Here is a 26153-nt window from a genome sequence, read left to right on the forward strand (position 1 = left end):
CTGCAGAGTTCTGCGGGAATTGTACTTGTTGCACAGAAAAATTAGTCTCTAATTCTGTAAGACATGAATGGAAAGGACATGTGTGTTAGCTAGGTGGGCGGCACAAACCAGAAATGCCCACCGCACTGAGAACATCTCCTCTGTGGTTTGGCCCGTTGCACTCACCCCGTCGTTAATTATGGGTCCGCGCTGGGCTGAATCCAGCAGGGTTTTGATCAGCGCAGCAGGACAGCCCATGTCGGGGGTAAGCTCGGGCAGATGGACAGAGCTACAGACCACCTTCAGCAGGGCAGGCGTTTTACCTGTGCTCACAGGTCCTCCTTTCTAGTGCCTAAGTGACGTGGTGGCAATGAAAGGCAAAGTCTCCTCCTCAGCCACTGCGCAGGTATGAAAGCAAAAGTTCTTCTCTTGCTTCAGGAGGTCATGTTGCACTACAACACAGGGCAGGGATAAGGAAGAGAAGAGGAGAGGAGAGGAGAGGAGAGGAGAGGAGAGGAGAGGAGAGGAGAGGAGAGGAGAGGAGAGGAGAGGAGAGGAGAGGAGAGGAGAGGAGAGGAGAGGAGAGGAGAGGAGAGGAGAGGAGAGGAGAGGAGAGGAGGGAGAGGAGAGGAGAGGAGAGGAGAGGAGAGGAGAGGAGGTGAGAGGAGAGGAGAGGAGAGGAGAGGAGAGGAGAGGAGAGGAGAGGGGAGGGGAGGGGAGGGAGGGAGGGGAGGGGAGGGGAGGGGGAGGGGAGGGGAGGGGAGGGGAGGGGAGGGGAGGGGAGGGGAGGGGAGGGAAGGGAAGGGAAGGGGAAGGGAAGGGAAGGAAGGGAAGGGAAGGGAAGGGAAGGAAGGAAGGAAGGGAAGGGAAGGGAAGGGAAGGGAAGGAAGGGAAGGAAAGGAAAGGAAAGGAAAGGAAAGGAAAGGAAAGGAAAGGAAAGGAAAGGAAAGGAAAGGAAAGGAAAGGAAAGGAAAGGAAAGGAAAGGAAAGGAAAGGAAAGGAAAGGAAAGGAAAGGAAAGGAAAGGAAAGGAAAGGAAAGGAAAGGAAAGGAAAGGAAAGGAAGGAAAGGAAAGAAAGGAAAGGAAAGGAAAGAAGGAAAGGAAAGGAAAGGAATAGTTCAGTTGGAAGGGACCTACAACCATCATCGAGTCCAGCTGCCTGACCACTTCAGGGCTGACTAAAAACTAAAGCATATTATTAAGGTATTGTCTTTTCAGAGAGAAAGTGTTGTACAAATGAGGGTCTTTAACCACCACCTTCCTCCTTCCTCCTTTGCAGGAGATTTATCCCACAGAACACCACCACAAAATTTGCCACCTTTAGAGATAGGAACCCTCCTAGGGCATTTTAGCTGCTTTAAAAACCCCTTAACCACATGCCTCTTGTATCATCTTGAGCGTAACTAGAGCTGTGGAACAAAGCTAAGGTTTTCTGCCAGCCAGCAAATATGAAGAGGTAGTTATTTGATAAAGTAGCTGAAAACCTGAGGTTACATAAACAAAGAAAGAGTTCACTTCACACAAACATCAACATTTCCACTAGAATAAATCTATAATGCTAGCTTTCATCTCAGGCTGAGAGAAAAAAAAAAAAAAACAAGCCAAAACAGCCTGTAGAAATATACACTGATATGTAATTATTTGCTTCATAGTTTGTACACATTAAGTATAGCAAGATTTGTTATGAGGTGTATATTGATTTATGGTTACGTCTTCCAGTGTATCTTGTATCTGCATACAGTTTATAGGTTTCTCTTTTTACAGCTTTCCTGTAATTTAGTATATTTTGATGAGTTATGAACCCAGTTTTATCTGAGGAATGTTCTTCAAGGAGCACAAGGCAAATATCCTCCTCTGCCCGGCCGGGCTGGGCGCGGCAGCCAGGGACGGCCACGCCAGGCAGCCACGCGGCGTACGCCGGCTCTTGGGGACGGCGGGGGTGGCTGCAGGGGCTGCTCGGGTGTCCAGCTGCCCTGGGTGGCATGTTGTTTCATGGTGGCTGCAGGTTCAGACTGGGGTCCCATGGCTCTGTGGTGCCCTGTGGTGAAACGTCCTGTCCGTCCTGCTGTCAGGAGTGCGGTGACAGTGTGGGTGAGCAAGCACTTTGCTACAGTCTCTCCTCTCCATGGGTGTGCATCAGTCCTCCGCCACAAATGTGAAGTGCTGTCAGAGGGTTTTCTGCCGCAGGGTGGGACTGCGGTGCATTCAGGTAGGCTCAGAGTTGAGGAGAGGTGGGAAGGCAGAGCTCTGCGGAGGAGAAATGTCTCCTCTGGAGCTTCAGTTTTCAGCAGCGAGGCCTCGGCTGCAGCGTGAGGATCTGCATCCCACAGCAAACGCCAGAAGTGGCGATGGCTGACACATCTGTGTGCCAGTGCCTCACTGGGAGACAGCTCTGGCCCCACTGTGGAGAGGGACAGTGGGGCCAGTCGCCAGGTTCCCAGGCCACCCTCCAAAAGGGACTTGAGGGGATGGGTTGGCAAAGCCCTGGGAAGCTTGAGCAGCAGCATGGGGGAGAGGATGTAGCTTGGCCATTCATGCTTTCACCTTCTGGATCTTTTGGAAAGTGATCTTCTGGAAAGTTTGAATGTGGAGACAGGCAATGGGGACTGCCTGTGGTTCTAGGCAATGATCTATCAGATCTCTTCTACCTCTGCCTCTGCTCCACTGTTGGGTGTTTGGGCTTTCTGCTGAAGAGGAAACGAAATGCTATAAAAACATGATTTTTCTTCTAACGGAAGAGATTTTCCCATCATTTGGACAATCTACTTTTGGTGGGATGATTGACACTGTATGTTATGCATGAACAACATTGTACTCTAACAATAACTGCAGACCAATTCACTATTCATTTCTATTTAAAATGTAGCTTTATCTCCATAGTAAAAATATTGACTATAATTGATCACTATGAACAAATAAGGAGAAGACAGATGCTCCCCGTTTCATCTCTCTTCAGTCCTGTTTACACTTTAACCATTTTGCCACTTGAACTTCAACCTTTGAATAACAACGCTAACCTCAGTATTTCCTACTTAGCTAAAAATAAAGCTACACGCCTTTCTAGGGCATATGATATTAATGATCGCTTTATGCATTCAGATAAAGCATTTGTTTGCTCAAAGTGTGTTTGCCAAAACCTTGTTCCATTTATCAAGAAACTGGCTGCATCCATTGCTCCAAAAAAAGGTGACATGATGGCCCTTCTTCCAGGTAGGAACTAGAAGTGGGTAAATTCCCCAAGGTCTGTGAGTTTGGTTTGGTGAAGATGATGAGAGAAAAGTTTGGATGAGGAGTTGGGCTTCACTTTGGCCTCTGGAGATGGCACAATTAGTTGGGGAGGCTCAGGCTGTGGTGAAGTAGACACTGCTTCTGGCAGGGGTTGGCAGTAGTCACTCTGCCTCTGGGAATTTGCCTTTCCTTTCTGAGGCGACTGCACTGATTGCAGCAGAGGCGGCGGTGATTTACAGCAGCCTGTGTGAAAGAACAAGGATATGCATCTGCAAATAAGTGCTAATGAGATGTTAAGATTAAGAAAAGCCAGGAAATTCCAGAAGTTGGGGCTGCTGTGGCATCATTAGTTTTCCTGCCGCGTGGTGCACATCCGGCAGGGAGGGAGTCCAGGGGGGCTCCCGGCCAGCCACTGCGCGAGCGGTAGGCTGCGTACGGGATCGATTGCTTCCCTGCAAGTGAAGGAATTGCCCCTGCACTGGGCAAAACGATACCTCTGACAGGACGGAGCTCTGCCGCGGAAGCGGAGGTTGCACATCACCCCAGAGGCAGTGCCAGGAAGTTGTGTGACTGGCGGTGACGGGGGTACATGGTGAACAGCAGCCTTTGCCTCGACTTCAAAAGGCCGTAACCAAAATCTCACTGGTTGTGATCCCTGTCATTGCAGAAATGCATCAGCAACCAAACTGTCATTGCTTTCAGTATGTGATCCCTTGGTGCAGGGGGTAAAGGGAAGGAGGAAGGCCCCTCGGCCATCAAAATGATCGCAGTTAAGAAAGAAAGTACTTTCTGTGTGCCACGCTGGGCAGGGGTAGGCAGGGCACATGCCACGCTCAGTGGCATGGTTTTGGTGCAGAGTGGTGGTGAAAGTGTGCTTGGGGCTGGAAGAATTGGCTTGTGGGGATGAGGGATGGAGAAGGGTTGTGGCGACGGACTGGGACAAGACCGCTCTTAATTGCTGGTCCCATGTCATGCAACAGCAGGTTGGCCTTGGACACAGCTGGGTGTCAGGTTTTACAGTCTGTCACTTTTTGTGATCTGTGCAAACCTGGCAAGCCAGCCTTTGATTTTAGATCCCACCCAAATGCTGGATGGCAACAACCTTGATGAGGAGGCTAATGTTCAGCCTCAGCCAATGGTCTCCCTGATGGATGGTGAGGCCTTGCTGGATGGCAACAACCTTGATGAGGAGGCTAATGTTCAGCCTCAGCCAATGGTCTCCCTGATGGATGGTGAGGCCTATGCAAAGACGCAGCCTCAGGGTGTAACCTCCTACTCCTCTGGTTCCACACAGTCTCTTAGAGAAGATATATTGCATCCTACAAGACCTTCCCCTGACTTTCCATTAACCTGCTACCCAGGTATGGTTGAAGACCAACTTCGTGTCCAAGAAGAGAAATGGCTCAGCAGCCAGAGGGGTGTCTGTTCTCCTCCTCTGCAAAACTCCCTGTTAGGGAGAGTTTTGATTGTACAGAAATCAATGATTGTGAAGACCAAGTAGAGTGCTTATGGGTAAGGATGAGGGGGAAGGCCAATGAGGCAGATATCCTGCTGGGAATCTGTTACAGGCCACCCAACCAGGACGAAGAGACAGATGAGACATTCTATAAGCGACTGGCAGAAGTCTCACATTCGCTGGCCTTTGTTCTTGTAGGGGACTTCAACCTACCAGACATCTGCTGGAAGTATAACATGGCAGAGAGGAAACAGTCTAGGAGGTTCCTGGAGTGTGTGGAGGAGAACTTCCTGACACAGCTGGTGAGTGAGCCTACCAGGGGAGGTGCCTTGCTTGACCTGCTCTTCACAAACAGAGAAGGACTGGTGAGAGATGTGGTGGTCAGAGGCCGTCTTGGGCTTAGCGACCATGACATGATAGAATTCTCAGCTGTGAGTGAAGTAAGGAGAGGGGTCAGCAAAACTGCTACCATGGACTTCTGGAGGGCAGACTTCGTCCTGTTCAGGTCACTGGTTGAGAGAGTCCCTTGGGAGATAGTCCTGAAGGACAAAGAGGTCCAGGAAGGCTGGACAGTCTTCAAGAAGGAAATCTTAAAGACGCAGGAGCAGGCGGTCCCCATGTGCTGTAAGAAGAGCTGGCGGGGAAGGCGACCAGCCTGGCTGAACAGGGAGATTTTGCTGGGACTCAGGGAAAAGAGGAGAGTTTATCACCTCTGGAAGAAAGGGAAGGCAACTCAAGAAGAATACAAGCATCTTGTTAGGTCCAGCAGGGACAAAATTAGAAAGGCAAAAGCCCAGCTAGAGCTCAGTCTGGCCACAGTCATAAAGGATAATAAAAAATGCTTCTACAAATATATTAACAACAAAAAGAGAGGCAAGGAGAATCTCCATTCCTTACTGGAAATGGCGGGGAACATTGTCTCCAAGGATGAGGACAAGGTTGAGGTACTTAATGCCTTCTTTGCCTCAGTCTTTAATAGCCAGCCCAGGTATCCGCAGGTTATTCAGTCCCCTGAGCTGGAAGACAGGGATGGAGAGCACAATAACCTGCCCATAATCTAGGAGGAAGCAGTTAAGGACCTGTTAAGTCACCTGGACACCCACAAGTCTATGGGGCCTGATGAGATCCACCCGAGAGTACTGAGAGAGCTGGCGAAGGAGCTTGCCAAGCCACTCTCCATCATTTACCAGCAGTCCTGGTTAACAGGGGAGGTCGCAGAAGACTGAAGGCTTGCCAATGTGACACCCATCTACAAGAAAGGCTGGAAGGAGGATCCTGGGAACTACAGGCCTGTCAGCCTGACCTCCGTACCGGGCAAGACCATGGAGCGGTTCGTCTTGAGAGTGCTCGCAGGGCACCTGCAGGACAACCAAGGGATCAGGCCCAGCCAGCACAGGTTAATGAAAGGCAGGTCCTGCTTCACCAACCTGATCTCCTTCGATGACCAGGTGACCCGCCTAGTGGATGAGGAAAAAGCTGTGGATGTTGTCTACCTGGACTTTAGTAAAGCCTTTGACAGCGTCTCCCACAGCATTCTCCTGGAGAAACTGGCGTCTCGTGGCTTAGACAGGTTTACTCTTTGCTGGGTGAGGAACTGGCTGGATGGCCAAGCCCAGAGAGTTGTGGTGAACGGTGTTAAATCCAGCTGGCAGCCGGTCACACGCGGTGCTCCCCAGGGCTCGGTTCTGGGGCCGGTCTTGTTCAATATCTTTATTGATGATCTGGATGAGGGGATCGAGTGCTCCCTCAGTAAGTTTGCAGATGACACCAAGTTGGGTGGGAGTGTTGATCTGTTGGAGGGCAGGAGGGCTCTGCAGAGGGATCTGGACGGGCTGGATCGAAGGGCTGAGATCAACTGTATGAGGATTAATAAGGCCAAGTGCAGGGTCCTGCACTTCGGTCACAACAACCCCATGCAACGCTACAGGCTTGGGGAGGAGTGGCTGGAGAGCTGCCCGGCGGAAAGGGACCTGGGGGTGCTGGTTGACAGCCGGTCAAATATGAGCCAGCAGTGTGCCCAAGTGGCCAAGAAGACCAACAGCGTCCTGGCCTGTATCAGGAATAGTGTGGCCAGCAGGAGTAGGGAAGTGATCGTGCCCCTGTACTCGGCACTGGTGAGGCCGCACCTTGAATCCTGTGTTCAGTTTTGGGCCCCTCACTACAAGGTGCTTGAGCGTGTCCAGAGAAGGGCAACGAAGCTGGTGAGGGGTCTGGAGCACAAGTCTTATGAGGAGCGGCTGAGGGAACTGGGGTTGTTCAGTCTAGAGAAGAGGAGGCCGAGGGGAGACCTTATCGCTCTCTACAACTACCTGAAAGGGGGTTGTGGTGAGGTGGGTGTTGGTCTCTTCTCCCAACTAACTAGTGATAGGACGAGAGGAAATGTCCTCAAGTTGTGCCAGGGGAGGTTTAGATTGGATATTAGGAAAAATGTCTTTACTGAAAGAGTGGTCAAGCATTGGAAGAGGCTGCCCAGGGAAGTGGTGGAGTCACCATCACCGGAAGTGTTCAAAAAACGTGTGGATGTGGCGCTTCAGGACATGGTTTAGGGGACATGATGGCACTGGATTAATGGTTGGACTTGATGATCTTGAAGGTCCTTTCCAACCTTAGTGATTCTGTGATTCTGTGATTCTGTGAAACACTGCATGGAAATATTTGACTTAACCTGACCCACAAATTGAAAGAGCATCCTGAAAACAAAAGCTGGAACTAAAAATATGCAATCCCATTGATGCTCTATTTTTCTCCCTGTACAAGAGGAATTGTTTGCATCCTGAGCTGTCGCTTTTTGGGTTGGGATAGTTTGTTCATATAGGTAGGGACAGGAATATGTACATGTAATAAAATTTCCCTCCCCTTTCTTTTTTTGTGGATAAACATAAATGGCAGCTGAAGGACTGAAGGACATGTGTAAGAATATTTCTATTGGCAGAGATTACTGACACATTGCAGAGCTGGATATTTTACAATGTTTGTTCAAATCAGTTCAGCCCCTGGTGTGAACTGACTTCACTCCACTGACTGGGACGGGACTGCACCCCAGCTGGGGAAGCGTTACCTCCACTCAAGTTCAGAGCACCAGGGACAATTCTCAAAAAGAGTATAGAAATACCTGCTCTAAATCACCAAACACAATTCTCTGGGATACCTAGGCACCGTTCCTTCCTGAGCACCTGACCTGCAGCACGCCGGAGAGGAAACCACCCATGAAAACATCACAGGTATTGGGTACAGGGGAACAAGGGGCATCTCAAAGGGGTTTTGTTAATAGCTGCACAACTTCTGTATAGCTAATATGATACTGATGCCTTTTATCAATGTGGGAGTAAGGACAGGATGTGGTTTTAGGATGATCTAGCCTCCAAGACCTAGTAAATGTTGTGGCAGCGCAGAAGAAGGCGTAGAGACAGCGAGAGGCTGAAAGTACGTCAAAATACCATTCAGACAGATGTAACAGGATCATAAAAGCTAGCAAAGATGCACAAAGAAATAAGATCCAAACAGAGGCTAATGCAGTGTTGTAGCAGAAACCTGACAAGGTGTTTCTCTTAAGATGTTAATAACTGAATCTTAATTAAGAAGAAATATCTTAATAGGATGGTCAAAGGAGATTTAAACCAGTACAAATTATTTAAACATTCACGATGAGATGCTGTTAGGAACAGAAAAGTTAAATTAGCAGAGGCTGCGGTGAGGAGCTGTAGGGGAGACAAGGCTTACAGACCCCTCTTCCCTGGGATTTTGGGCTGAGTAGGGACCCCCACTCCGTACATGAGTGGGACAGGGACAGGCACGTGCTTTCCAACTTCAGCGTTCAGCTAAGTCTCCTGCGAGGCGGAGGACTCGGGTACCACAGCAACGCGTCTAACAGGACCGGCTGGAGCAGAGGAGAAGGGAACTTCGTGTGCCTAGAAGTGCTGAGGAACGAGCCTTCAGACAGACCTTCACCCATCCATCCCCCACCCCCCGTCTGTCCCTGAGTTTTTCACATCCAGCAATGCGAAAAGGCTCTGTTTGGCTGTGGCTCAGCAGATTACCAGCACATTTAATAGCTGTCTTTGGTATGACGCCATTCGCCTTATCTCTCCTCTCTCCTTTGACTCGGCCTTTGAACACTAATCCACCTTCTAGCCCAGCCTGCACCCCGCTTCTGCTTGATCTTTGTTTGCCATGAATGCATACGGCTCCAAGGATTTTAGGAGCAGTGTCTTTGCTGCTTGGGCCCACGCCGCTGCAGCACTGAAGACACATGTGGATCTGCTAGCTCCCATAGCTTCCTCCTGGGTTTACCCATGAAATGAGTCAGAATTTTCCTTCCAAGAGCCAGGCTCTGGTCTTAAGTTTTGATTCGGGCCCTTTTTCTTTTTCTTTTTTTTTTTTCTTTTTATATATGTGTATTTATTTGCAAGGCGGTGCAGTACCTGGAAGGACTACACAGTGTGAACATCTTTCTATGCATAACCCCACCATGTATTTACTCTCCCTTCCCTTCCCTTGCACACGCACACAAACACACTGGAGCAGAGTTCACTAGCCCAGTCCTACCAATGTTTAAAGTGACTTGGCCTCTTTTAAGCCTTTAAATAAAATTTGTTGTGTGCATGTGTGTGGGTTGGTTGTTTGTTTTTTTTCTTTACCCCACTTCTTAGGAAGGAAAGCAAATGTTTCTGGCACTCTACTGCTGGATTGCTTGCATATTTGCTTGAGGAAAAAAAAAATTATAAAAGATGTTTGGCATAGTTTTCATTCAAAAAGAAATCCAGTGCCAGATCCAAGCATTGAAAACAAATGTGTGGCTTAACTGTCATTTACTCCAGGATCATGGGAACTGCTGCCTGGTTTTCCAAACGAGTGGCCGCTAACATGCTCTCCAGCGGTGTGTGAAGTGCACTGACTTGACCAGCTTGGTGCAGCTTGAACATCACGGCTGCGCCTCCAAGTGACAGCCTGGGCGCTGATGTCAGCAGAGCCACATCTCCACTGCCATCCCTGCCGCCGAGCTGTCACGCACGTCTTGTGCTGGTGAGAAACCCCCCCCTTGCCTTTTACTGTGTTGTGACCAGACAGCCTGTACTTGCCCTAATAATGTGAAGTTCCGATGTGAAGAGCTCCCCTGCCCGATGGCACTGCAGGCATTTAGCTGGCAAGTCGTTTCTGGGGTGACATAAGTGGTGGGAAACACTCGCCGACAACCAAATCCCCCCCTCCCTGCGGCGCACAGATGCTCTCACAGCGGGTCTGGGCTTTGCTGCCATCACCCCCGTCACCAAGCACCTCCCTGTGAGAGAGGGGCACCCCAATCCTGCGCGGTACCCTCCTCCCCAAGGTCCTCCCCAGCCCCTCGGCATAACACATTGTGTGGCAGAGGGAGGAGCTTGCCCCGGACCGCACCAGAAGGCGATGAAAGGCAATTTTAGGGTATCTGAAACTGGCATGAAGTGGCACCTTTCACCTTCCAGGATCAGCTCAAAGCACAGATCCTCAGTGATGTGGCAGCATCGCTGCCCGGGGTACGGTCACAGAGGTACCTGGCCGGGTGTGCCCCGTGGCTCAGTGTCTGTCCACTGCACTCGAATCAAAGAGAGCTGCTCTGGATTTCACTGGCATTTTTGCAAGAGGAGAATTCAGTTTGCGAGCAGTGCGTGTAGTCCTCTGGCAGCTGGCAGCTCTGCCGTAATGCCCAGCTTTTATTGACTTATGTGCAGCGCTCGGCGAAGACCTGAGCTCTTATCCAAGGGCAGTGAAGCAGGAGCTAGCTTTAGAGTTGTGGTGATAAAATAGAAAATTATGTATAAAGTAAAAGGGTCAAACCCCTAATCTGAAGTGTTCTAGTCAGCTTGCCATGCTGGGTGTTCCTCCAGGATGGGAGATAACCCCATTTCCAAAGAGTTTGGGAGAAGTTCAGCAGAAAGAAAAAAAAAACACAAAAAACCAAAAAACAAAAAACCAAAAAAAACCCAACCCACAAAAACAACAACAGAGTCAGTGACTCCAGAAAGCAGCTCTTAGTCTGTCTGTTCCAGTCTGAAACAAAGTCATCCCTCTTAATTCCCAGCGCATATTGTTCCTACCAAAGAGCAAAACCTTAGGAGGAAATCACATCAGTGAAGGGAACGCCAGCTCCTTTGTACTATTTTTCAACCCTGCCTTGGGAGCCAATAATCTGTCATCCCTTGAATAAACAAGCACCTTATCATATCACAAACATTTATTTAACCCTTTTCTCCTGAGCTTTTACCAGCCAAGCAAAGTGGCTGGGGAGGGGGGGGTAGCCCTATCCCTAGACTGCTCTGGCAGAAAGGACAAATTTCCTGTGTATTACACCCAATCTGTAAAGTGTCAGGCCGCCCTTCTTCAGCCTCCATGAAAAGCAGCAGCTTGAATCCCTGCATTTCACATAACAGAATCAAATTTTCCTGTCCCCCGCCTCCATCCCTCCCCTGGTACATTAACGCCTCCCTCCCTGGAGACGTACTCTTGATTCCATCTGAGGGTCCATCCAAATGGAGCCAGATTTAATTTCTTGGAGGTTGGGGCGGGGGGGTGGTGGCAAGGGAGATTGTTTACATTTCTTCTTTTAACAAGAGACTGTGATGAACAGAGCTTTTGATTCCAAGTTGCCGAGGCGTGTTTTTTTTTTTTTTAAGAGATATTCTTTGACTCTGACATCATCAGAAAATGGAATCAGCAAAGTATGTGCATTTCCTCAGCTCCCACAATATCCATTTTCTCTCAGTGGATGTTTCTTGTTTTTCTTTTCCAATGTTGCTCCCACACAATGGGGCCAATTTTTGTTCAAGACAAAGAAAATATAAACAGAGCATGGATTTGGAATATGAGCAAGGCCTCCAAGCTTACAGAAATCTTCAGCAATGGGGAAGGGCTACATTAATGTTAGCCGTCTGCCAAAAAAGCCTGGCTAACCAAGTGCCGGACAGTATCTTCGGTTGCTTTGCGGGTGCCTCCAGGAGGCTGCAAATGCCTATGGCCAAGACTGACGCTACAAATTAAATTCTTGATTTAGATTATGAGTCCCTGAGCATTTGAAGTGCATGCATTGCGGGTGAGGCCAACTGACCTGAGCGGGTGGGCAGGCAAATCCTTTTTCCCCACTGTAGCAGAGTATCATAAAGACTGAGCTAACCAGCCAAAGTCCAGCCATCAGAGCAGAACAGCCCCACACAGAAGAGACTTAGTTACTGGAGAGTCAAACTGGCCTTCCCATGGGGCTTGGCATGTAGCTTCCTAGAAGACTGTGAATTAGTATGTGACATTAAAAAAAAAAAAAATTATTCCCCTCACCAACTCATCTTCTAGATTAAAAAAAGGATAAAAATCTAGGGTTCAGTCATGGAGTCAATTCTGCTCTTCCAAACAGAAGAAGGAAGGGAACAGAAGCACAGGGAAGCCCGTGCTTTGAAAGACAGTTATTATTTTAGGCAAATTAGCTATGTTTGCTGCTTGTGGGTAAACCGCAGCATGTGAAAGTGTCCCCTCATGCAGCTCCACAAGTGGCTTGCTCACGCTGGCCTGGACACCATCCAGCCTGGGGTGGCCAGTCCCTGGAAGAAAGAGGCAGCTCACCGGGGGCTGCCAGAGCCGAGCTCTGCTGCATGCACCCCTGGGACAGGGGCAGAGGCAGGAGCAGGTCCCCCCAAGCACCCAGGACACCCACGTTCTCATGGGAGAGTCTTTGTGACAGCAAGTCACTCCGGTCCGCATACAGGACAGCACTAAGCTGTGACAAGCTGATTTACTCTAGAAGAGCTGATTTACGATGGGTGATATAAATCAACTGCAATAAGGGCCTCATATCTCCAGGCTCACCGACTGCAGCTCAGAAGCTGCTGGGAAATGCCCTGTGAAACATTTATCTAGATAAAATCATGTTCAGCCGTCAGCAGATAAACTTCATTGACATCCTCTGAATCCACAACTTGACAGACCTTGTACTGAGCAGCAGAGACACAAGTTGGCCTGTTAAAAGGCTGAAGTCTACAGACAAGCCCTGCCCTCACTGAAATGACTAGGGCTTTGGTTCAGTTGGTCTGCTCCAGGTCTCCTCTTTGGCCTAACACCCTTGTCTGCTCTGATCAACAGGTTGGCATGAGAACTGACACGGGGAAAAAGGAATAAATATAAGTGGTCAACAACTCACCTTCCAAAGGCTGCCTCTATTAGCAATAATGGTTAATTAACAAAATGGTGTCTTTTAGCTCTTCCCATTGCCCAATAACTAACAAGAGAATGAACTATTTGCAAGTTTTCATTTTGCCTGAAAATTTTTGATTCAGATGGTTCCGCTTGTTAGCAAAATGAATACCTTTGCAATCAACCAAGACCCAGAGGAACCCTCAGCAAAGAAGGAGGCACATGAAAGCCTCACTTGAATGAGCCCAGGTGACTGCCCACCAGATAGATCCAGAGGCTCCAAGACTGTGTTCCATGATTTTAGCACCGTGGCAGCATTTCCGTCCCTCATCACTTTTGAGTCAGCTGGCCTGAATATCTGACTAGCAAATGCAAACATGGAGAGGAATTCTGAAAGAAATTATCCTGTGAGATCACCAGATGACACCAAAAAGAAGTCCTAAAGAAAAGAAAGAAAGCAAGCCTGGGATGAAGTGAGGGTTTGGACCCGGGGAAGAAATGGCAGACAGAAGTTGCAGAAAGGCTGGGTGGAATCTGTGAAAGTTGGGTTGTACTTGCTAAATGTTGCAATTTAGAGGAGAAATATGCTTTTTTCATAGGAAGCTGCCCAGCTTTCAAAACTCCAGGGTGGCTCCCGATCACTAAACCCTGCGACAGAAACAGCCCCAGAGCCAAATTCATCCTTAGCAAAACACAAAATAACTTAACCTTATACTCTTAGAAATAAAGTCATCCCTTATCAGAGGCTGAAGAGACACATTGGCTTCTTGAAGTCTTTCCCTCACCTGCAGGAGGGAGAAGCCAGGAGAAAGGCTGGGTGTTAGAAGGAAGGCAGAGGGGAGTGCCTGGCTGGAGGGCAGCGGTTTCGCTTCCATTCTCACAGCCGTGCCTGCAGAGCCCCAGGATACACGGCACGGAGCTGGCTCCTCGTAACCATGGGGAGAAAGGATAAATGGATTATTTTGGAGTGATATGCATGTAGAGCTCATGCCACTGGAGAATGCAGCCAGGCTATTTTTAATGTATTGCTTCATTTTGCACCTGCTACCATTACAGAGTTGTTTTTATTTCCATTAGAGCCACTTGTCTTGAGGAGTTTATAACTCCTATAAAATGTGTAGTTCTGGGCTGGATCTTCATCCTTAGTTCAGTAACTAAGGAGTAAAGATTTTTATAATTCAAAAACAGAAGGAGGTTAGCATGGTGGCATTAAGAGTATATAGAGGGGTGTTTTGAATAATTTTATGGGGTTTTCATAATTGTAATTCCTGAGGGGCAGTTTAACATAGCCTCTTTTATTCATTCTGAAATGGAGCAAACACAGGCTATAAGGACCTGTCCCTAAGGAGCTTGCAAAACCAAAATTGCATGAAGAGTCATTCTCAAGTACTTAATCAGCCACAATATTGCAATAAAATTATGAAATAAGAGATAAGAAACCTCGGCCCTTTTTCCCACTCCCACTGTGCAGTGGGCCAAGTGGAGCTCAGCATCTCTTTGAGAGGTCGGAGGCTGGTGCCTGGCGCGGAGCTGCGTTGCCTTAGATTGCACACTCCCAAATACCATCCTGTTGCGGTGCTGGGGAAGAAACTCACTTCTGTAGCCTGCCAGAGCCCGCGAGGGAAGACGATGTAGAAACACCATGTTTGCTGCTTGCCCTCTACCACGTTCTCTGACAGACACCAAAAGTGTTTTGGTTAAATTGTGCTTATGTTGCAGCATGATGCCGCTGAGAATGACTGTGGGCACACCAAAGTCCCTAACACCTGGATGCCTACAGCCTTTCATGGTATGTCCCCAGCGAATGCCAAGGCAAGGGCTCTGCAAATGCCCCCGGTGGCCCGGTCCCGTGCTGCAAGCGCTCCCATGTTTGGACAACAGCCACCTGAGCAGAGCCGTGCTCTCTCCACGAAGCACAGACAACAGTGAGAGGTTTATCTGCAGGTGTTTTCTTCCTGCCACAGAAAGCCAGTGTCCTGGCAGTCTGCTAAATGGCTTTGAGGCATGGTGTGCTCCCCCGTGCCAGCAATGATTGGTCTGGGGGCAATGGCCAGCGCCCACAAGGCACCTGCGAGGCTGCGGAGCACCCGCCAAGCTTGTTGAACGTCTGTGCTTTCCAGGCTGGGCTCTCAGCCTGACCCCAGCAGCGTTGACTTGCTCAAGACCGTTTGCCTGTTTTCCTTTCCATGTTCGAGCTCTTGACTGGGTTGTTTTGCAGGCAGGGTAATAACGGGGAAGGTCTTATATATCACCTCCATGATTAATAGACCTTATGAAGTCTCCCCGTCCCATACATTCTTGTGTAAAACCAGCAACCAGGGCAGGTGTGAAGCGGGGTAGCAGTTTGGAGCAGCTGCTCAGCCCTGTACCGGTACCAACTGCTTTCAGGGAGGAATTGCATTCCAGGTTCCCATGAAAACAAGGTCTGGGAGTGATTTTTGCCCTGTGTGGCCCAGGAGAAGTCAGACATAATGGCGCAAAACCTCAGTGCCAAACATATTCAAGACAACTGGCCCCATGTCTTCATAAATCAAGCCAAATCCCTAAATCTAAAGCATTCTGAATTCAAGTAATGGGTTTGGGTCCTTCATCTGTATTCATTTGGACAATAAAAGTGTGTTATTTCCCCCCTGAATATTAATTCGATTAATTCAGACTCCTACACCAAATTTCTTTCGACAGCCCTTACAGGCTCTCTCCCTGGCTTTCTGCAAATTCCTGACCAGTGACTTTGCCAGCAGTCATCTTGCCTGGACCAGAAGCGTGAGTGCTTAACCATCTAATCGCAACAATTTCTGTCAGGAAATCCCAATTAATTACGTGGGTGATTGCAAGTTTGCACACATTTGGAGTTTGCAAACATTTCATCCAAAACGCGTTAACCTAACGAGATGCCACGGACACCAGCCAAGGGGGGGCTGCAGGCTCCGCTCCCGCTGTATCCTAGTAAGGGAATCCTCACACTGCAGCAGTCCCGCTGGGAGGATCAGAGTCGGGCCACTGAGTCCTTCTTATCACGGCTGCCTGCCAAATTCTTCTCAGGAAGAAGTGTCACTTTGTGGTACCTCTATTTTCCTTCCCAATAAAATAATAATTTGGCAGTGCCTGAGATGATGATAGTAAATCAGTGTAAGACAGCAGAGGTTGCTGATAAATTCAACCTATTTATCAAACCACGTCACTTAGCTATGTTAGCTGCAAGCGGACTTAGGCTACTGTACTCTTAAAGTAGTTTGCTTCAGAAAATGAAGTAGGTAATGTTTTCAGGAAAACAGGGAAACATGACCTCTCCTCATCCCAGGAGGGAATTACTAGGGGCTGACCTGCCTCTGTTGCTTTAGCATTGCGTGCCAGGGCTGAACCACAGCCACTGTGTCTTGTGTACCAGTGTGACCGTTGCCTGGACCAGCTACGGCCCGTGGGAGAAAGAACAGGCGTCCTCCCCACGCTGTCTAGTACAACACCACGTTTTGCACCACCCTGACATGATCTGTTGCGCAGCACATTTCGAGCCTTTCAGAGTTTCCGGGACAAGTCAGTATGGAGACTAAACAGTCCTGCCCGCAGGAAACCCTCCATGGTTTCTCTGCTGTGCTGCTGAAGGACTGCAAGGGTGAGTGTCCCCAGAGGGGACATCTGCTGAGATGTCCACCTGCTTTTGGTCCTGCAGTGACATCCACCTGATTGCTGCTGAACCCCTATCCCCACGATGGGATCGCGGCACCATGGTGAAGATCCTATTAGAAGTAACACCTACGGTCTAAATTATATGTGCAAATCACTCCCTCTGTATGGGTTTTACAGTGTAGGACAGCAAGATTTTGCTGAACTTGGGATTACAATTTTAATACATGTCCCTGTCTTCTGCTTATATCTTTCACTTCTCCTTGCATTTTCCCACTGTATTGCATTGCTTTTCAAAGAGGTTATCTTAAGAACAGACCACAGACTTGAAATCTGCCCTCTGTTTTCATAAAAATGAAAAGTTTTTCAGGAGGATAATCATATTCGGAAACAATGTGACTAAATGTTATCAGGTTGTCATGGTGATTGCAGTCTTTTAAAAAATGTCTGTATTGTGGTTCACTAATGAGCAATATATTAACTAAACCAAACACTATTTGTCTTTTCAAGTATTATTCATATACACTACTGAATTAAATCTCTTTTTTTTTTTCTTCTGCTATTGGAATACTGTTCTTTGTCTTATAAACACTGGAACTGAATTCAGGCAATAAACAAGAGTAGAGATAACTTTGTCACCTTTGCTATATTTCATACCACTGTGTCAAGCTGAGCTTCACATTAACCAATCTGCAGTAGTAGACACTGAGCATCACATTGCCAGCAAAATTACTTGCATAAGGTAGAACTTCAGACCTGTAGTTTCTGGCACTAGAAATCTTGTCATTCTCAATTCTAAGTGCAATTTGCACCATAAATCTCACTGGTCTTTGGGTTTATGTTTGCACGACATGCAGAAGACAAGCTGGAACACTGAAGCAATGCATGATTTGGGCTGGTTCCAAGTTCAACCCACCCTTACTAACTCAAACCTTTAAAATTCACCTTCCAGGTCCCCTGGACTCCCCATGGAGCCTTGGATCTTTCCTTCTCCTAAATGAGCATAGAAATGGTAGAAAGTACTTTTTAGGACTCAGGTACATGCCAAGGCACGGTCTAAGTCTGCCTTCAGAAACCCTTTGGACTTCGGAGCTCTTCCCAGCAGTTCCCCTAAAATACTTCCCAGAATGAATCTACCAGAACCCAAGAGGACACTGGGGTTTTGTATTGGCAGTGAAGTTGTACCAGAGGGGAGAAGATGTATGAAGATACCCTTCAGTGAAAACCTTTGAGAGTCTGGAGGTCTTTTGAACGTGAAACTGTGCCTTTCCAGGCTTGATCAGGAGCTTTACCACCCTCAGATCACTCTCCAAACCCTGCACTGACAGTAGAAGTACCTCCAAATGATGCAGAGGGTAAGATGGAGCTGGGCCCTGTCCAGATGGACATCAGCCATAAATCACACTTTTACAAAATAATTTCAGGTGGTACTCTGTTATTTTTCTGAAATGAAAACTTGTGTTCCTGATTCTTTTGACACAGGCTAAGATGAAAATCCCAACTCCTTCAGTCTTCCCTGGAGCCTGTTCCTGCCCGAGATCTGCAGGAAATCCAAGATTTTGGCTATGTCTCCTTGCAAAGCAAGCTTGCCAGTAGGGGATGAGAGAGCTGAAAACACATCGTTGAGATGTTTCACGTTCTGTGGGGAAGAGAAGACAGTATTATGTACACTTAGCTCTGATATTACATGCTCTTCCTCTGCAGTTCACACTAAGGTCCCATTGGCATCCCATTAATTTTTCAAGCCTGCTAGAGGAAGACCACATTGGCCGGAACGTAATGACTAGCAATTTAATTAGTTAAATCTTCCCAGGCATTTTGCAACTTTTTTTTATAGAGTTGTTTAATATCGTGACTCATTCACTTTATTTTTGTTCAGTGAGTAATATTTGGTACTCACACGTGTTTTCTTTTTGCAACATGCGCAGCTTTGTAATGTGTCTTTTGAAAACAGAATCTCCCTTGTTTCAACTTCACTCTACTTAGAATTTAAACACATAAACCCTGCTATTGAAAACTCATCATTAATTAATTGTGCCTAACTACACTCCACATAGGTTTTCCGTGTCAAAAGAGTAGTCCTGGCTCTCCCCCTCCCCACAATATTTTCCCTCCTTCCCCCCACCACTGTAAGACTATATTTGGTTGGAGATTTAGGTCAATCTGCAATTCCCACTGCAAATTCCTTTCCATCAGCAGCTACAGCCAGAAGGTCTGAATAAGGGAAAGGTTTGCACTTCAAGAGGCTTCCTGTTTCCCTGCATTTTCAGGTTTGCTACTGCTTGTAGAGCAAGGCTGGTACTAGACGCTGCAGACTAAGTGGCTGCTAACTCATCCCTGTTCTGGCACTGGCATCAGACTCGGGTGCAAAACATTGTCTGGCTGATGGCCCTTCCAGAAATATAGGCAGCGAAAGCAAAGAAAGCATGTCTGATCCTGAAATATTTCCAGAGCAAAGTGTCAGAGAGGATAATGCTGACAGGACTGGCAATCTCTGCAAGAAAGAGAATGAAGTAGAGGAGAGCAGTCTGTAAATCACTGCCGAGGAAAGTGCGGTGCGGGAAGAGCTCTGCGCATAGAGGCCTGAAACACTCAGTCCTGCTTCAAATGCAGGCGGGGAAAACAGAAAGAAAAATATTATAGACTTGTGCTAGGTTTTCTCTAAGCTTTGAAATAGTTCCTTTTCCATAACATTTGCCCTCCTGGCCTTGGTCGTGCCCTACCCTGCAAGCTCCCTCTCCCTTGGCTTTTGCTTGGGGACTTTGGAAACCAGGGTTCAACGACCTCTTAACCACAGACATCCCGGGCAGAGCCTGACACCTGTAAAAAGCAAGCCTTTTAATTCACCTACCCCTGAGGCATGCTGAGAGGATAAAGTACAAAGCCCATGAGATGCTCAAATATTATGGTCCTGGGAAGCATGTAGTACTGGAGATTAGCTGGGTTTGCTACCTTATTTCTCTCCAGACTCTGAGATTTCCATTTTGCTAACTTTTTCACTACAACTCACGTTCATGTTTTTACCCACTGTTGAACTGTCAAAAAATAGCCAGTCTGGATACTTTCCATTTCAGCTGCATTTTAACACTTCAACATTTCTTAAAATGAAGCCAAACACTTGCCTACCTAGTTTGCATGATGTCAGTGTATGTGTAAAATGAACGTGATAAAGAGTGTAATATGGAGTATATCCAATAGCTGGGTTTTTTTGTCAACCAACAGAAACAAGACGACTGTCTAACAAAGTTATCCCTAGAAGAAGAATCAAGGCTGAGAGGCAGTGAAAAGATTAGCTGCACTTGCTTGCCTGCAAAACCTTGCTTTGTGGTATTACGTTCTTGTAAGCAATTGTAATAATGGCTCTAAACCTGAACAAAAGCCAGATGATGTTGATGAAGTCTTTCACGGAATTCAGTAGGCTCAGGCACACACTCTACTTTTATGCTTTTTTTTTTGCCCTTGCTTAACATTTGTAGGCTTGAGGCCAAATTTCTCAGGTGTTTATCACAAGAAGCCAAATTTTCTATGAATATCCGCAAAGAATATCCACATTGCTGACCTGAAGGGCTCCCTTTCCATATGCCCAAGCATGAAGGGCCCTTAGAAATGATGACTTCAAGTGTCAGAGCTATCTTTTATTTTCACAGCATGTGCTGACTAAACAGGGCTGCCACTGGCTTCCATCTCTCTCCATATTTTCTGCTTTCTGTCTCAGCCCATCTGTTGTCTCTTATCATTTTTCTATCTTGGGTCACCTCAAGTTGTATAATCTATAGTTTATACCTCAATGATGTGGAGTGGTGTTGCTGCAGAGATATATATACACACAGAACATGCTTTTGCTGCCATATTCATTATACTAAACAAACAGTCTTGATAGAGATCTTCTGCTTATAATTATATACTTCCAAACAGCAAACAATATTTTGTCAAATATCTCTTAATTGCAACAAGTATAGCTAATTGTCTTTGCTCTTGTTCTTGCCCCAAACTTCCTGCGTTAGCAGAATATATTTATAGCAGCTATGTAATAAATGCACTGCAGTGACTGAAATATTGGAAGTGTTTCAGTTATTGTTTATGCTTTGTTATTTCTTCTTTCTTTACAAATTAGATACTCAGCAGAGTGTTGGGGGTTCAGCTTCATGCAGTTACAATGACTTCCTAATGTTCATTTCTCTTTTTATTGTGTCTGTATCTGCTGTTCAGGTTAAAAGAACTAGTAGCAGTGATAGGCCCTTTCCAAAATGATGGAGCCAAACACTTTCAAACCATGGAGAAATTTGGTCCAGATTCAAGCTTCACAGCTTGGACTTATCTCCCTAATGAACTGAACCAACACCCAAGATACGAACAGTCTTGAACTCAGATCCCAGATAAGGATGTCGTGTGCAAATTCTTCCCTTAAAGCTCAAGACTCATGATCTTTTCAGAAAGGGGCTTTCCTAATTTTAGATGTTACTGCCTATCACCTCTTTGCGAGTGCCTTTGGGTAGGAGGTTACCATGTCCTCAGCCAAGCCAGGCAAATGGACTTGCTGAGCTAATCAGCTTCAGCGCGAAGTCAGCGAAGGCAGTTTGAGCTGCTGCAGAAGGCAAGTTGAGCCAAGCTGGTGACTTTGCCCAGACATGATTTCCATTTGCATGATCGGACCCTGGGAAGCTGGGAGACGGTAACCTCCAGTGCAGAGGCAGTGGCTAAGGGCTTGTTTCTTTAACTGCTTCGACTAGACCTGCAAGAACGCCTCTGCCTCCATCCCTCTGTGGTACTCAAAACTACGCCATCGATTTACACCAAAGCAGAATTTTGTCTTGTCTATAACTCACAGGGGACTGATTGACAAAGCCCAGTCTATTTGTATCCCTAAGTATATCTGCATGATTCCTTTGTGGATACTTTTTACATGAGTCAGCTTCTGCGAAAGGAAAAACACTGGTTTCACCAAAAAAATACAAAGGTTTGTTTTCAATACCATAAAATGTCTCTCCACTTAATTATTTCTGAAGAGCTCAGACTTAAGAATAAAGGGCCTAATAAGGAGCTGCCATAGCTGGCGTGTCCCTGTGACCACTCTTTATTTACAATAAAGCGAGCAGGATCAGGGTTTGACCTGATGGTATGACTGCTAGCATTCCTGTAAATTCCAGTTGCAATTCCTCTTTCACATGTAACTTTGCTTTTCCCAAAGAAGCCTGTCTGGAGTTTTATTTTTGTGTTTGGGCAGCCTGGCGTGTTGTCTCTGGCTTCGCAAGGAATGCCGAGGTGGAACAGACAGAACATCAGCTCTAGGGGAAAAAGAAACGGCCATTGCTTTGGTGTAAGCCTCCTGCCTTTCGTCAGCTAATGTCCTACCTCTGGCATTTTTTCCCACCCACTTTGGTCTTGATGGAAACTAAAGGAAAACAAAATAGACTAGTATATACCTGGTCTGTAGATCATCGTGTCCTTCCCCTACTTACTGAATGTTTCTTTAATTGGCTTAGTTAGCCCCCCTCACCTTTCAGCACTTCAGGAATGACTCTTTGAAGAGAGCCATGTACAGAGATTTAGTTGACATTTAGTGACACTAGGCTCTGCAGTCTCCAAAATATGACTGATGTCACTTGTTATGTTCCCTTGGGTCTCTGGGGATAAAGTCACTCTTACCCTGAAGCATGCATTGACAATCTCAAGATAACACTTCTTTGACAGAGTCAGGGGCCCTGTTCCAGGGTCTAATGTAATCTCTAGAAAGTTTCCAATCTGGGCATTGTTTGTTATTTATATTTCATATCTGGCATTTGTGTTTGCCTTGCTGCAATTTTAGTATGAAAGCTGCTAACAAGAACAAAAAGTCATACCTTTTTCTGCTGGATGGGGATGTGCTGGCAGGTCTCTGCTCAGATGGAAGAAACCTTGTTTAAGGTGAACAAATTCGAACAAACCTAGGAAAATAGTCATGACCTGTATTTTTATTCTGCAAACAAAGCCACTGGCACTGAGAAGACTGGGGTTGAGGTGTGAATGAAACTGAATTTTACCCTAACTATTAAAGTAAGCTGTTAAACCCACCCTTATCCTGTGGCTACCCTTCACAGCACCAGGAGAGGGGTTCGTAAGCAGAGAGAGATACTCTTTGGTTTATTCCCTAGCCCCGCAGAGGGGACTGGCTTTATTAATGCTTTATTAATGCTTTATTAATGCTTTATTAATGCTTTATTAATGCTTTATTTTGCCTTTATCCATGACTTAATTTTATTTTCTTTGCTCAGACACAAGTGGATGGAGACAGGGGCGGGCGAGCTGCAGATACCCTGCTGAGAGGGAAGAGGGCTTCAGACGCCAGTCTCCTCATGTCGGAAGACCTTGTCAAGTGGGCTCCTCTTTGGGGGGGCGTGGTGTCACCCAAAAGAGCCGAGGCACAGAGGCGCTGCGGGGCGCCCACCCGTGGGCGCGGCGCCCACCCGTGGCGCGGAGCCCACGGGCGGCACACGAGGGCGCTCGTAGCAGGGCTCAGCCCGGCATCCCCGCCCCGGCCGCTCCTCCCGACCCGCCGCGCATTTCTCCTAACAACGGTTTACCTTTTTATTTTTAAAGAGGCGTGAAACACTAGTTCGCGTCTTGCAGTCCAAAGGCTAAACCGATTGATCAAATCCAGCTGCCCGCTGGGATAAATGCAGGCGAAACTGCCCAAAAAAGCCCGACCTCCCTGCCTGCCTGTGGGCAGCGCGGGGTTGCGCCAGGAGCGGGGCACTCGGCGGCGCAGGGCTGGCACGGGTGGGCAAGGAGGGGACGTGCAGTGGGAAAAGGGACTTCAACAGCTAGCCCATCTTTACTGCTTTAGTGCACTCTTCTAAAATTAACTTAATCATTGCGGTTAATAATTTCTTGGTGGCGGCGAGAACTTGGAAGAGGGAACGCTAGAGCAGTTCTCGCTGCCCTGCCTTTGATGAGACTGTAGGTTTGTAGCAGCTCTCCCCTGTGGCTCTCGCCCCCGGGCAGTATCCCCCGTGGAAGTAAGGCATTGGGCCCTGGTCCAGAAGGATCAGTTAGTACCCTGTAAGCACCGACCTCTCACCAAAACTCCAGGGAGCAGCTGGGGGTCACTGGCTGAGCAGAAACCTGAAATCCCCTCACTCTAATACGAACTTTTGCAGACAAAGAAACTAATGGAGCTGCCTGTGGTGGAGGGAGAGGGGTGGCATGGGAAAGCAAGACATTAATCACAGTATCTACCTGCCTCTACCAGAAGACACAGTTAAGGTTAAAATTGGTTCTGTGTTGCAAGATTTGAAATTACCCTATTTTCTGTCTCTTGTACAGAAGCCCAAGGTCTGCCTAAGTCAGGCTTTCTGGGTAACCTGAAGTAGCGCTGACAGCTGAGGACAAAGGCAGTGTTAAAATGGGTCTTGCATGTGCTGCCCGAGGTGTTCAGGTGGGCTACTGTAAGGCAGGGTGTTTGGGTCACTGCTGTGAAGGGATCACAACATCATCTTATTAGACATCCCTCCAGGTGAGTATCAGTCATACCTGGCCATGGTAATAAAGGCCTCCTAGGTAAACGTGGACTGTTCACACATGCCTGCTCCTCACTCAGCCCTCAGGAGATTTGGGGAAAGACAGGAGCAGTTTGTTCCTGTCACCTTTCTTTCCTTGGGTACTCCTCAGATCCAGGCAGCAACTTGGGCTGCAGGCAAGGAGAAGACACCTGTGCCCTATCATGTGCGCAGGGTAAGGTCAATGTTTCCACAACATGCTGGGTCTACAGCACGAGGGCAGGCTATTGTACTGTTCATTGGATGGAGGTCTGGGCAGGTAGCCATGAAGGATCTCAGCCCTCCCCCGCCACTGGATATGGGAAAGTTGGTCACCACTGATTTAAAGTGTCACATCAGGTGCGAAAAGTGTGTGCACTGGATGACATGAAAACAAAGGGAATTTGTGCAGATTCATGGGCAATACAGTGTCTCTCCTGTTTACCCGTGAGTCATGAATCAGTGCCCAGTGTCCCTGTGTAATAAAAGGGGGCACACCTGCATGCAATAAAGAGTTTTCAGAACAGACTTGAGTGTGGACCTAAACAAAGAGTGAAATGAAGCAAGAAGAGGGACCTGAGTGTGTGATGTGGTTTACTTGGTCAGAGGTGGCCACCTCCCCCATCCTGAATTCCCAAGGCAGAAATCCTCCTGCAGACTGAGCCTGGTCAGCTGCTTGTGTAGGACATCCCTGCTTTCCACCCTGTGAACCAGAACCAGAGCGGGGAGGATGGCTAGTGCGAAAGGATGCACTGGCTGAAAATACAGAAATCAGCAGCAATTTCCTAGAAGTTTTTGTAGGATGGTCTTTGCATGAAGGTGGCTTTGTGTCACCTGAAATGGAGCGAGACAAGGGACATAAAGGACATCAAGGGTTTCGGACATCTGCAGGGTTTGGCAGCAGCTGGGATGCAACAGACTCTGTTGGGCACCAAGGTATTGCCCACAGGTACTGAAGAGGCAGGTAGGTGTCTTAATACCTTTGCAGCTTTAGGCCTTAATTTCCCACGTAAGGACTCCAATAATAATTCTGTCACAGAAGCAGCTCATATCCACTTATGACAAGTCTGTGTGCCTAGTATGACTTGCTTTTTGTGATTGTCCTGGTTGTCCGTTACCTGTCGGTTCACAAGCACTAGGTTTGCATCTCCTTTCCTTACAAAGCACCCAGGCTTGGCATCTGGAGCTGATATTGCACGTGCATATATCTGGCCATGGGTAGGTGAAAGTCCCTCTATTCTCTGTGTATGTCAGACTTTTGGGTGCATATGATGGGCAGAAAATCCAGGCAAAGAACATTTAATAGTAGTTTGGAGAAAAAGGATTTCCCACTGCAGAAATAGACATTTTTTTCCTCAGGGAATTCAGGGTTGCCTCTCCCAGAGATGAATGTATAAACTGTGAGCATTCTTTCACTTGCCTATTGCCACATCAAAGAGGCAGCAGGAATGAATCCCAGTCTCGTTCAAGTTAAATAAAAATACATTCCAATAAGGTGTCTCTGTGTGTATTTTTTATTTTTAAGTTGCAGTGTTCCCACTGTTTCTGGAAAGACACGACACTTGTAAATAAACATGTTCTCAGCCTTACTCCATTGCTTTCTGTGGACACAACTGCCAGGGGTTGCATTTCTGTCAGAAATGCTCCTCTTATTACACTCTGTGGTTGTTTCCTAAGAAACCTATTACTATGCTGATCTTAGAAGGATTCTTCACATTTTCTGGTAAACACAGCACATCATTCTTGTATGATACTGAAATTAATTTTGTAAATCGTTTGGGAGATAAACCAAGCTGTCATTTATAGGTGCTGTCACAATGACAATCCATAATGTCAAAACACCTTCAATCTCTCATCATGTAAAAAGGGAAACTATACAATGGTATTGGTGTAGCGCTGTTTGCTGAATAGACCACCACCTTGATAGTTCCTGAAGGGATGCTTGAAAAATACCTTTTAACATTGGTTTTTAATGACGTTATACCTGAGCCAACAGAGTGATCAGTTGTCCTCAGTGCCACATCTAGAACAAGACAGCAGGCTGCGTTGGTTAGTCTGGAAGCCATATATTTATTCAGGATATTAAGGTTTAGTGAGGTCATGATCAGTCACCATCACACATGCTGAAGGGAAGAAATGGGATGCTGAAGGGCCGGAAGTCAGAACAGAGAGCTGTTGGTTGCTGCCGATAGGCTTTCTGG

Source organism: Phaethon aethereus (assembly GCF_964289735.1).
Source record: "Phaethon aethereus genome assembly, chromosome: 2".
Lineage (NCBI taxonomy): Eukaryota > Metazoa > Chordata > Aves > Phaethontiformes > Phaethontidae > Phaethon > Phaethon aethereus.